This window comes from Tauraco erythrolophus, chromosome Z (assembly GCF_009769465.1).
Source record: "Tauraco erythrolophus isolate bTauEry1 chromosome Z, bTauEry1.pri, whole genome shotgun sequence".
NCBI classification, from domain to species: Eukaryota; Metazoa; Chordata; class Aves; order Musophagiformes; family Musophagidae; genus Tauraco; species Tauraco erythrolophus.
This window is the reverse complement of record NC_141496.1, coordinates 74,472,131-74,485,621: the sequence shown is the minus strand read 5'-3', so window position 1 is coordinate 74,485,621 and position 13,491 is coordinate 74,472,131.

Here is a 13,491-nt window from a genome sequence, read left to right as displayed (position 1 = left end):
CCTCTCATATTCAGGGAAAGAGACTTAATACAATATTTGTAAATAAATCATTTTGTATCAAAGATACCTTACTGTGTCTTCAGTCTCTGACATCATAGTCCCCCAAACTTGTGAGTACTTGAATATCTGACCATACACTTCGGTCAAAAGGGATCATACAGCATTTAGGATCGACATATATTTTCAGTTCCTGAGCAAGTACCATTTTCTATGTTTTCCATTTACCCCAACATATTTTGACATGGATCCCATTCTACATATTGTCTCCGAAAACTTCAAGATAAATGTTTATTCATCTTGAAAATGTAGGAACACAGGTTTCCAAATTCTGCAGTCTATTGTACTGCAATATATTTTGAGCAACTGCTGATAAAGATAGTTACTACAGGTTTGTCCTTGTTGTAGGTCTACAGTACCAGACTGCTGACACTGATAGGACTGATAAAGTTCCTATTGACTACAGTGGTGCAGGATTTGGTACTAGCTGAAGATATTAGATTGGTTTAATACTTACAAAAGTAGTGTGATATTTTACCTGTCACCTGTAATTTTAAAATTGTCTTTCATCCTTTAACTGTATGACAAACTGCTATAATCCTGATATATTACTTACACATCAGTAGTTGTCAGCTGTATTTAGCTCATTTTACTTCTGCTCACACTGATCCTTGCAGGCACATTTCATGCATAAATTAGAAAATAAAAGGAATGCACATGCATACACACAGGCACATACACTGTTATCTGAAAAGCTTCAGATAACAGTCATGATCTCCAGTAATTTCACAGGAAAAGCAGCAGACCTATCCCTGGCTATGAGCATGACTAATCTGGGAAGAATTCTCAGGAATTAAGCAAAATTATGACAGACTCTCATCTCTCCTCATCACCCCACAGAAAATGATCATGAAACAAAACATTCTTTCCAGAAGTCTTCCACCTCACTCTTCTCAGCTGTTCTCGTATTGAAATAAAAATTCTCCAGATCTCCTACTTGATTGCTCTTTCTCAACAGATGTTGTCAGTTTGGGACAGCGATTTAGTACAAGGTGGAGCTAGGTAGTCTGAAAACCCTAAACTGAGATTTACGGGTTCATGGTAATAACTTCACCATGGTCCTGTTTCCAGGCTCTGTCTAATTCGAATCTTCTGTTTAAAGCCAAGATTTCCAGGCTTCCTCCAGTTCAAATGCATTTGTGCTGCAACCACTCTCAAACTAGTGTGGCCAGTGTTTTGTCCATGATATCCTCATCTTGGCTCAGTGACAGAAAGCCATCTCCACTGTCGTCAAAACGCAAGGCATCATGTTGCTCGATATTATCACTCATGCACAAGCAACCTCCGAAAAAACATCCAAACCCCAAAAAACTCAAAAAAACACTGGAGCGTACAGGAATTATGCACTCTCCCTGGTGGCCTCCACTTAGTTCGTAGCTCTCTTTCTGAGACTCCCAGATGCATGCCAGAGCAGCAGAACAAATAAAGAGCTCAGCTCTCGATTTGCATATTTTTAGCAAACATTATTATGCAGACCCAACTGTGCCTGTGTTTTCCTTCTTGTTTCGTTGGGGTTTTTTTGTGTGTGTAACGAATGGCAACACTGCACTCACACACACATTAAAGATCAGAATTAATTAATTAGTAATTAGGCTGACTTACTGAATAAAGCAAGCCACAGGCTTCACCTAGTGAGTCCTACATCTATTCTTGTAATGAGCCATGTTTTTCATGTCTCCAAGTGACATGTGATTTCTCATATTTGTTCCAGTGTTTAATTATACTTCCTGTTAAAACCACAGTTCCTGCATGAACTTTCCCGATATCATCTGACAGCTACTGGATCTCGTTACACCTTCACCTCCAAGATGAAAGAGCTTTTTGGCACAGCTGCAGTTGTGAGAGCCAGTGACATCTCTGTAACTCTGCACAATTCCTCTTCTCCTCTGAGGTTTCTTTGTTCACAGGGCTGCAGCATTCCTGCAAAGGCATTTGTTGCTGAATGTTGCCGCCATGCTCTTGCAAAAGTGACACGGTATTTCCTTGCATTTGCATGACTAATTTGGAAGAATTAAATTCACACACTGAAGATGTGTAGGAGGAGGAGATATAACTGTTGTGCAGAAGTAACTTTGCCTCTGTCTAACGAGATAATATTTCAATCAGATATGCTCAAGTCTGTTGGGTGTCTGTTGCCATTGTATCCATTTGTAGTTTTACCTTTTGAGATTGCAAATTTTCCTACTTTTGCTGTAATGAGACACAGTCTTTGCTGCTGCTATGCGTAAAGAGGCCGTTCCACTGAGGGACATTGTTTGCTGACACTACACACTTGCTTTTCCTTGCAGCGTTCTCCTGCTCGTGTTTCACAAAACTGCATCATTTCTATCCCCAGCAACTCAGAACGCTATGTTACTTGTACAACTTTGTCTGACTCTCTGGTTTTTTCTCAGCTTTTCTTCCTTTAGTTGTCCAGCATCCTCTTCCAGAATTTGAGCTTTATCAGTGCGATAATCCAATAACTCACAAAAAGCATATACTTTTCTGATGGTACATGGCAGGCTCTGGGCTACTTTTCAAGCACCAGTGTTCCTTGTCTTATAAAAGACACAGACACTTTATAAATGAAAAAAGTGGGAAAAAATATATATATAAATAAAAAAATTAACAAAGCTATTTATTCCAGACACAACTAATCTCTCTGGTTTTTCCATATAACTAAAGGATGGAACATGTGAAATAATTTTGCAGCTAACAAATGACTACTGCTAACAAGACTTTCTTATAAATGTAAGCAGAAGATAAAATAAACACTTAAACATACTTCTCCTAAGCTTGGACTGTTCCTTGCATGCTGATGACTAATTAACCAAATTTAGTGTAACAATTTGTAGAATATCCTGATTTTTAAAAAGAATGCTTATTAATTCTGTATGAGATCATGAACGTGCTGTGTGCATATGCTCTTCATTGCTGTACACTCCGCTTGGGAAACACAGCTGATTCTTTTAGTCTTCCTTTCTTTTTCTGTTTCCAGGTTGTGCTGGTACTCAAGGGAGTAAAATCAGTCTAACAGTGAAGACTCATTAAGCCTGATGATCCTCTTCCACAAGAAGGATGCTGTACCAGCTAGGAGAATTGGCTTAACCACACAGGATCACCTAGCAACCAAGTCATCAGGCAAGCAGGGATGTGGATCAAGTCACCTGGGCACACTGCCGTGCTCTGCTATAGACACTAGGTAAAAGGAGGGCAGTCTGCAGATCCCAGGTGCCTCTTCATGACACATTCAAGAGGCAACGTGAGTCAGAGCAGAGAATTCTTCAGCTTACTGGCTGTTTTGCAAGTAATCTATATTCAACTGCTCCCAATCTTGTAAGCAAAGGTCAATTGTCTTTGTAAAGCTCTGTAAAGGCTATTTCAGTGGTGGGATCTACACCTACAGCATGCTCTTGGAAAGACAAGAGTGGAAATGGTGAGACTTACATTGATGGTGGAATACAAAGCTGGGAGAAAAATGCTATGAGAGACAGTCTAGCTCTACCAAGGTGAAAGCACACTGTGACCTCAAAGCAGAAGATCTTTCCTTTCTAACATGGAAAAATCAAACAGGCCACTTGTACCAACACCTTCCCATTTTCCTCCTACTCAGTGACCTGTACTCCCATCATATTGCTCAGGGAGTTGGCCAAGCGGGAATTGGCACCCTCCTTTTCCTCATATATGGATACCAGAGCTTCCATCTCTTTAGTCTTCCATCTTGTCAAGACAGTGGATGTGGTCTCCTTTTCTTCCTATTACTTCCCAGCTCATTAGGAATTCTCAGGACTGAAAGAAACTGGAATTATTCCAGGAACTAAAATTATCTTCTTTGCCAAAGACTAAACAACTTTTTTAAGAATTACTGAATCACCATGAATACAAGCAAATCAATCTTTCTCTGAAGTCTTTACGTTGAAGTATAATGGCACACTGTCAAAACAATAGCAGATTTAAAAAAAAAATAAACTCTTGGAGAAATAAGAATCTGAAGGAACAGGGTATCAAGGAGGAAAATTCATGTGTTCTGCTCGTGCTTTCATCATCCTGCAGCTAGTAGCCATCTCATGAGTCACACAGAGGGACAAAGGCAATTTACTCACATTGAAAAGAACAGTCCTAAAATGGGCAGATTATTTAAATAAGTAACTTTCCAGGGCTTGATAGCACTGTCCTCAAGCACAAATATCCATCCACAAAGACAAAAATTACTGAGTAGGATACTTCTATTCATGTATGCACAGGCATTCCTTAGCAATGGTAATCTTGAACAAAAAAGGTAGTTATCAGAATTTCTGCTCCATTTCCTTTCAATATTAATCTTTCTTCAATCTCACATCACACTTGAAACAAACTGCTGCCATAGGAAGTCAACAATCTCAGTGTACCTTGATTTTGTCATCTATAAAATAGGTATAAATTTAAAGCTTCATTTAAAATATTAAATCATGTTGACAAACACTGATAGTTGTCATTATACATGAAATTCATAGCAATGTGAATTTATATGTATGCTGAATATGAGTATGGATTTTCTTTCCCTTCTTTCTTTACGTTTAACCTCTTTCCTTTTTTCTTCTATCTATGATAGATAGAATGCAAATAGTGAAATCCCGGCCCTATTAAAACTTTTGGCAAGACTCCCAAGTCTCAAATGGAGCCAGGATTTTACTCAGTAAATCTGGTTGACTGCTTTCTGCATTTTAGTAGTATTATATTGTATCATCTTTTTTTTTTTCTGTGTTGTTTTCATGCTGTGTATCTTTATAAAAGTTTGTATTTGAATTAGCTAGCATGCAATTGTGACTACACATATATATAAAAAAAAATCTGAATATTATTTTACCAGGTTTAAAACAGAGCACATGTAAGCTGCAATTCTTTTTGTTCCTTTGATGGATATTCAAAAGCATCTGAAACCTCCTTTGATTTAGAATCATAGAATGAATCCCATGGGCAGGGAAACCTTCCACTACACCAGGTTGCTCAAAGCCTCACCCAGCCTGGCCTTGAACACTTCCAGGGATGGGGCATCCACAACTTCTATGGGCAACCTGTTCCACTGCCTCACCACCCTCAGAGTGAAGAATTTCTTTCTAATATCCAATCTAAATCTGTCCTCTTTCAGTTTAAATCCATTGCCCTCTGTCCTATCACTACATACCTGTCGCTCACCAGCCTGGGCTGCAGCACCAGGGACGCTGTTGCATCTTCCGCAGGCAGGAGGAAATGGCCTGCCTCTTGTAGGCAGGATAGGTACCCTGAGTTGAGTAGTTAATTAGTAGTTCATTATCTTTAACTCAGTCCAGCTGGATAAGAATGATTGGTGCCATAATTCCCCCTTTTTGTTTTACCATTTTTGTTTTCACGAAGGCTTTATGGGTGAGCAGAGACCCGGCCCATTCATCCAACTCCAGCACGCTTCCCTCCTGCGAATACCACGTCGGGGCTTGCGGCTTTACCTTCTTCTCCGAAGGACTCTCGCTCGAGCTCCCGGCTCCAGCTCTGGCTCTTTTGGCTCGGGCTCCTTTGCAGCCAGGGCTCTCGGCTTGGCGAGGGAGTCAGGGCTTCCCAGGGTCTCATCAATGTATCATGTCGGGGTCACCAGTTGTCGCTCACCAGCCTGGGCTGCGGCACCAGGGACGCTGTTGCATCTTCCACAGCCAGGAGGAAATGGCCTGCCTCTTGTAGGCAGGATATGTACCCTGAGTTGAGTAGTTAATTAGTAGTTCATTATCTTCAACTCAGTCCAGCTGGATAAGAATGATTGGTGCCATACATACCCTTGTAAAAAGTCCCTCTCCAGCTTTCCTGTAGGGCCCCTTTAGGTACTGGAAAGCTGCTATAAGATCACCCTAGAGCCTTCTCTTCTCCAGGCTGAACAGCCCCAACTCTCTCAGCCTGTCTTCATAGCAGAGGTGTTCCAGCCCTTGGATCATCTTTGTGGCCCTCCTCTGAACTCACTCCAGCAGCTCTATGTCCTTCTTGTGTTGAGGACACCAGAGCTGAATAACAATTTCCCATAACATTTTGAAATATGTATTACTTTCAGCATATTTCATACAAAATGTCCTCAACATTTTCCAGACAAATTCTGTGCCTTACTTTCATTTATAAGGATGACTCTTTTGCTAGGTCTTTTCAATTTCTCCGCAATCCCAAGACATGATTTGATCACTTTGGAGTTAGTGATTGAGTACACTCAAACTCTTCTCATGTAAAAGAACAGGTATGGCAGTAAATAAAGCTAAAGGAAAGTCAGCAAAAAAGCATTGGTAGAGTTATTCTGTTCAAGAGCATGTATATATCACATAAAAGGCAGAGCAGCAGTAGGATCAGTGAAACAAATAGGAATAATTTAAGAGTCTAAACAGGTTTTAGAAAAGAAAGATGTCTTTGGATCAAAGAGCAGGTAATCTAGATTAGCCCATGTCTTATTTATTAAGTTTAGTAACTTAGAGATGGGCCTCCTTCTAGCCAAATTTTTGCATTCTTCTCACTAGAAGAACATGGAGAAACAAACATATTTTCACAGTTTTAGTCCACCTACAAATGAACTCTCAGAACCAGTTACGTTCAATATAGGGTTTTACACCGAGCTGAGCGCTCAAAGCATTTTCTATTAGAGCTACGTAACCAACCACCACCATCCTCCCAAGGAGAGAGACATAGTCAATTCATGGCTTTGGACAGGCTTTTATTTGTATTTGAGAGATGGGGAAAGGAGAAGAGAGTTTATATTTTATGAACTTGTTTGACGCTTTCACACACAGTATATACATTTGAAACAACAGTTCCAAATAACCCAGACAAACAAACAAACAAACCTATTTTGCAATATGGCCTAGAAAGTGATAAGATTGTCATGATCCCTAGATCCTTGCACATTCATTTCACAGTGATAAGCCAGCTGCCAAGTGGGTTTAGATGAGCTTCATTTTCTTTTTTTTTTTTTTGTACTTAGAGGGGAAAAAAAAAATTCCAACTAGTATTTGATACAGGAATTTTTCACCCTACCCCATTTAGTGTGCTCCTTTATCTGCTTTGTGGCATGTCTTACACATAAAATGATCTGATTGCATTCATAAAAGGACTGAATTTTTATTTTCTTTTATTAATAACTTCAGAGAAAAAGATGTCTAACTTTCTGCTAAACTTTACTTTTAACTCTTTTTCTAAGTAATTTGATTTTAAGAGTATATATATATTCATTCATAGATTTCTAGGTTGGAAAAGACCTTAGAGATCATGGAGTCCAACCATCCCTAATCCCCATTAAACCATATCGCTAAGTAGATCATCCACCCTATTCTTAAACACATCCAGGGATGGGGACTCAACCACCTCCCTGGGCAGCCTATTCCAGTGGCTGACAACCCTTTCAGAGAAGAAATACTTCCTAACATCCAACCTGAATCTCCCCTGACTAAGCTTATATCCATTTCCTCTTGTTCTATCACCCAACACTAATGTAAAGAGCCCTTCCCCTACCTCCCCACCATCTTTTCCCAAGTATTTGTAGGCTGTAATCAGGTCTCCCCTCAGCCTCCTCTTCTCCAGGCTAAACAGCCCCAACTCCCTCAGCCGCTCCTCATAAGTTTTATTTTCCAGCCCCTTGACCAGTTTAGTTGCCCTTCTTTGGACTCGCTCCAGGAGCTCAATATCTCTCTTAAAGCGAGGGGCCCAAAACTGGACACAATATTCCAGGTGCGGCCTCACCAGTGCCGAGTACAGGGGCAGGATCACTTCCCTGCTCCTGCTGGTCACACTATTCTTGATACACGCCAGTATCCCATTGGCCTTTTTGGCCACCTGGGCACACTGCTGGCTCATATCAAGCCGGTAGTCAACCAAGACCCCCAGGTCCTTCTCGGCCAGGCAGCTCTCCAGCCACTCTTCCCCGAGCCTATAGCGATGCTTGGGGTTTTTATACCCCAAGTGAAGGACTCTGCACTTGGCCTTATTAAAGCTCATGCCATTGGCCTCAGCCCAACGATCCAGTCTGTTCAAATCCCTCTGAAGGGCCTCCCTACCCTCGAGCAGATCGACACAGCCTCCCAGCTTGGTGTCGTCTGCAAATTTACTGAGGGTACATTCAATCCCCTCATCCAGGTCATTGATAAAGATGTTAAACAGAACTGGACCCAGCACTGAGCCCTGGGGAACCCCACTGGTGACTGGCCTCCAGCCGGATTTAGCCCCATTTACCACCACTCTTTGGGCCCGGCCATCCAGCCAGTTTTTAACCCAAAGGAGGGTGTGCCTATCCAGGCCAGCAGTTATCAGTTTCTCAACCAGAACACTATGAGAAACTGTATCAAAGGCTTTACTGAGGTCAAGGAAAACTACATCCACAGCCCTTCCCTCGTCAACCAAACGTGTGTGTATATATATATATATATGCATGTTTGTGTGTGCATCTACTTGTGTGTCAGATGGATTTCCAGTTTTAATGAATGTATATTAAGGCTAGATGTTGTGTTTTAGGCTTGCCAGCAACTAAACTCCACATAGCCACTCACTCACCCTCCTCCACCCCCAGGGGATGGGGAAGAGAATTAAAGGAGAAAAGGAAAAGACACCTGTGGGTTCAGATAAGAACAATTTAATACTAATATTACTACTAGTGTTTGGCCCTCAATCCTAAGTCTAAGTACAAATCATAAGAAGAGTCATGGACCCTTTGTCCTGGCCGTGCTCCCCCCTATCCTGTTGTGCTCCTGCACACTGGCAAGAACACGGCAGGTGAATTTAGGAGGGGACAGAGCCAGAAGAGCTAACCCCAAATGACCAAAGCGATATCCTGTGTCCTCGTGATGTTGTGTTCAGCAAGAAAAGCTAGGGAAAAGGAGAAGGAGGGAGTGACATTTGTGGTTATGGTACTGGTCTTCCAAAGCAACCACTACACGTGCTGAGGCCTTGCTCGCCAGGGACTGAATGGACATCTGCCTGCTGATGGGAAGTAGTGAATAAATTCCTCTTTTTGCTTTGTTTCTATATGCAGCTTTAGCTTTTCTAGTTAAACTGCCTTCAACTCAGCCCATGAGTTCTTTCATCTTATTTTCTCCCACTGTACTGTTGAGGAGGGGGAGTGAGAGAGCATTTGGGTGGGCATCTGGCAGCCAGCCAAGATCAAGCCACCACAACATTTTACCATTTGATCCCATTTATCCTTTTTCTGCACGCCTTGGAAGAGAGATTGTATTTGTAACTCTTAACACTAAAGTTGTGTTAAAAAAAAAGTACCATGATAAACACAACACAATACCATTAGGATAACAAACTAAGGATAAAAGAGCAAGAGATTTGATACATAGATTATCACATCACCTGAACTGCTATTTATTTTCTGGGTCATTAAAGTAATTATACATTAGGAGCAGTCCTTGATAGTTTTCTAGGTAGGAGGATGTAAATTCGGTAGCACAGAATTTATGTGAAAGTTTCTGAATCTTTCACTTTGAACACTGAATTAATTTGACCTCACAAAACATAAACATGAGTTCTGCAGTAAATGCAAATCCTACCATCTTGATACAATTCCGGTATGATTATAAAATCTGTTCCCAGGTATGTGTGTAGGTTCTTAATTTACTGTTGTTGAAATATGTATGAGTTGAGCTAAACATAATTGAACAACAGTAATAGTATTTAGATTAGATTAGACCATGCAGTACTGTTGTGTTTAGTAAGTTAAATATGCAAGTAAATCAATATTTAAACATTGTGTATTCTTCCTTTATAGTATGTTTTTTTAAGTGCAACAGCAGAAAACATCAAAACCAGGTATTTTTGTATTCAGAAATGGGTAATTTCCTACAGTCTTACCAGGAGCAATTATATTTTAGATGTAATTTTTTATCTTATCATTTGTAACATTAAAAAGAGAAGTGATGGTGACCGCCATAATGAACTCATGCACTATTTCCAAAATAGATGTAATTGCTCCTAAGAAGAGATGACTGTATTTTGGAGCAAATATTTGCAAATTATGCACATCAACCTTCACGTTAAATGTCTAAAAGCTAATTAACAATCTATTTGTTACAGATAAACAAGTCTAATCCAATCCAAGAATTGTGACCATCTTGAATTCCTCTCTTATACATCCTACCTGGAGTGAACCGATCATAATTAGGTCAAGATACTTAATGGTTTTTGCAGTGCTATATGCTTTTACAAATATTTGCTCTGAGATGCAAGCATTTGTTCTTTCTTTTAAACCAGGATAGTGTAATAAAACACAATGGTGAATGCATACTTACTCAAAATACTGGCAGAAAAGATCTTATACCTCGCTTCCCAGTATGCTGATAGAAATAAAAAAATCCCATTTTCTATTTTGTACAGCTATGTTTTCAATGGTCAGGCACCTGCCACTCACCATACAACTCCATTGTCACCATAGCCAAGACAGGGTAATCAGTAGGAGTGCATACCAAAAGGGCAAAAAAAGGCAGGACCAGTTGGCAACAGCACAGCTTCAGCTTAATTTGAACCATTCATGAAGCATCTCCAGAGAATGAAAGATATGAGTAGAATACTTCCCACTCTTTTTTTACTTCCTTTCAAGCCCAGCTTAATTTTTGACTGCCTGCTAAAGGAGTAGCCTGTACACTTGTCACGTCCATTCAGCTTATAGATAGTGCCTGGACATCCTGTGTGTAGGAGTTCCTGTGATTTCACTAATCACGAACTCCGGCTGTTGTTCAAGCACTTTCCAGGCCTTTGTGCTTTTTCTAAGAAAATGGAGCATGAGCTGAATCCAAACACCTCTCCAGTCCTCCTCATTGCACTTTTACACTGAAATTATTTTACACTGAAATTATAGTTACTGAAATTATTACTTTTATTTATAGGTTTCTTTACCATGTTATCATCAGACAACTGCTGTATCCAAAAATGAAAGTCAAGTAGCAATATTGAGACCTTGTTTTTTCAGCATAAACCCAACTTGTCAGACCTGCCCATAGTATAGATAGATTGTTCCTTAGAATTACTCTCATATTGATGGCTGAGTCACAAAATTAACTAACTCTTGAAGATTCTATAGCAGTGCAAGACTCTACAATTATTTTACTTTGAAAAAGAGGCACAAAAATTAACTGTGAACTGACCCAATTATTTCTCATTAACCCATTTGTAAGAGTAGTTCTCTCTTCCCGGGTTGTCAAGATTACTTTTTTGAAGCATTCAAATTTATTGACTACCTTAAAGCTTTCAATTTTGCAAAGTGAAAGTTATTAGATTCCTAAAAGACATGTTGATATAAAAGTTGCATTAGTTTGAAAAGCAGGTAGAGTTACAGGATGCCAGTCATAGAAACAGTATGTTTTCTTGCTGTTGGGGTGAAAATGCACTAAACTTTGCCAGACATTCATATGTCAGTTTGATGTGTACAACAATGAGGTGATGAGGATATTTTTGCAGTGAGTGCTCTTATGACACAATTAATGATGCTGTCTTGTGCCAATGCCTACTTTTTAGAAAATATTTGCAACATGAAGCTTTGATCTGCTGTTGATGGAAAGGGATCAGATACTACTGTTAACTCATAAAGTATCCTATTAACTACATAGTATAGATTGCAAATGATACATAAATTAAGGTAAGTTTAGGAGATAGAAGTGTGTTTGAGGATTTTTTTTTTTTAAATTGTCTTCAAAGATATGATCTCTCATAGAATCATAGAATCATTTAAGTTGGAAAAGACCCTTAAGATCATCAAGTCCAACTGTAAACCTAACACAGGCAGGTCCACATCTAAACCATGTCCCTACAAGCCACATCTATATGTCTTTTAAATACCTTCAGGGATGGTGACTCAACCACTTTCCTGGGCAGCATGTTCCAAGGCTTGACAACTCTTTCAGTGAAGAAATTTTTTTCTAATATCCAATCTAAACCTCCCCGGTACAATTTGAGGCCATTTCCTCTTGTCCTACCATGTGTTACTTGAAAGAAGAGACCAACACCCACCTAGACCTCCTTTCAGGTAGTTGTGGAGAGTGATACGGTCTTCCCTCAGCCTCCTTTTCTCCAGACTAAACAAACCCAGTTCCCTCAGCCACTCTCCGTAAGACTTGTTCTCTAGACTCTTCCCCAGCTTCACTGCCCTTCTTTGGGTGTGCTCCAGCACCTCAATGTCTTTCCTGTAGTGAAGGGCCCAAAGATGAACACAGAATTCAAGGTGTAGCCTCACGAGTGCCAAGTACAGGGCACTCATCTAGGGAATCACTTCCCTAGTTCTGCTGGCCACTCTATTTCTGATACAAGCCAGGATGCTATTGGCCTTCTGGGCCACCTGGGAACATTGCTGGCTCATATTCAGCCAGCTATCAACCAAAACCCCAAGATCCTTGTCCTTTGGGCAGCTTTCCATTCAGTCTTCCTCAAGCCCATAATGTTACATGGGTTGTTGTGACCCAAGTGCCGGACCCAGCATTTAGCCTTGTTGAGTCTCATACAATTGGCCCATCTCAGCCCATCGATCAAGCCTGTCCAGATCCCTCTGCAGAGCCTTTCTACCCTCAAGCAGATCAACACGCCCACTCACCTTGGTGTTGTCTGCAAACTTACTGGGGGTGCACCCAATTCCCTCATCCAGATCACTGATAAATGATTTATTTATGTATTTATGAAAAGCATTTGACACTATCCTGCACAACATCCTTGTCTCTAAATTGAAGAGACATGGATTTGACAGATGGACCACTCGGTGAATAAGGAATTGGCTGGATGGTCACACTCAAAGAGTCGCGATCGATGGCTCAATGTCCAAGTGGAGATCAGTGATGAGTGGCGTTTCTCAGGGGCTACTATTGGGACTGGCGCTGTTCAACAGCTTTGTCAGCAACATGGACAGTGGGATCGAGTACACCCCCAGCAAGTTTGTCAACAACACCAAGCTGTACGGTGTGGTCGACATGCTGGAGGGAAGGGATGCCATCCAGAGAGACCTTGACAGGCTTGAGAGGTGGGTCTGTGTGAACTTCATGAAGTGCAACAAGGCCAAGTGCATGATCCTGCACGTGGATCAGGGCAATCCCAAGCACAAATACAGGCTATGCGGAGAATGGATTGACAGCAGCCCTGAGGAGAAAGACTTGGGGGTGTCAGATGATCAAAAGCTCAGCATGACCCAGCAATGTTTGCTTGTAGCTCAGAAAGCCAACCATATCCTGGGCTGCATCAAAACAAGCATGGCCAGAAGGTCCAGGGAGGTGATTCTGCCCCTCTACTCCGCTCTTGTGAGACCCCCACCTGGAGTACTGTGTTCAGCTCTGGGACCCTCAACATAAGAAGAACATGGACCTGTTGTGAGTGAGTCCAGAGGAGGGCCACAAAGATGATCCGAGGGCTGGAGCACCTCTGCTATGAAGACAGGCTGAGAGAGTTGGGATTGTTCAGCCTGGAGAAGAGAAGGCTCCGCAGAGACCTTCTAGCAGCCTTCCC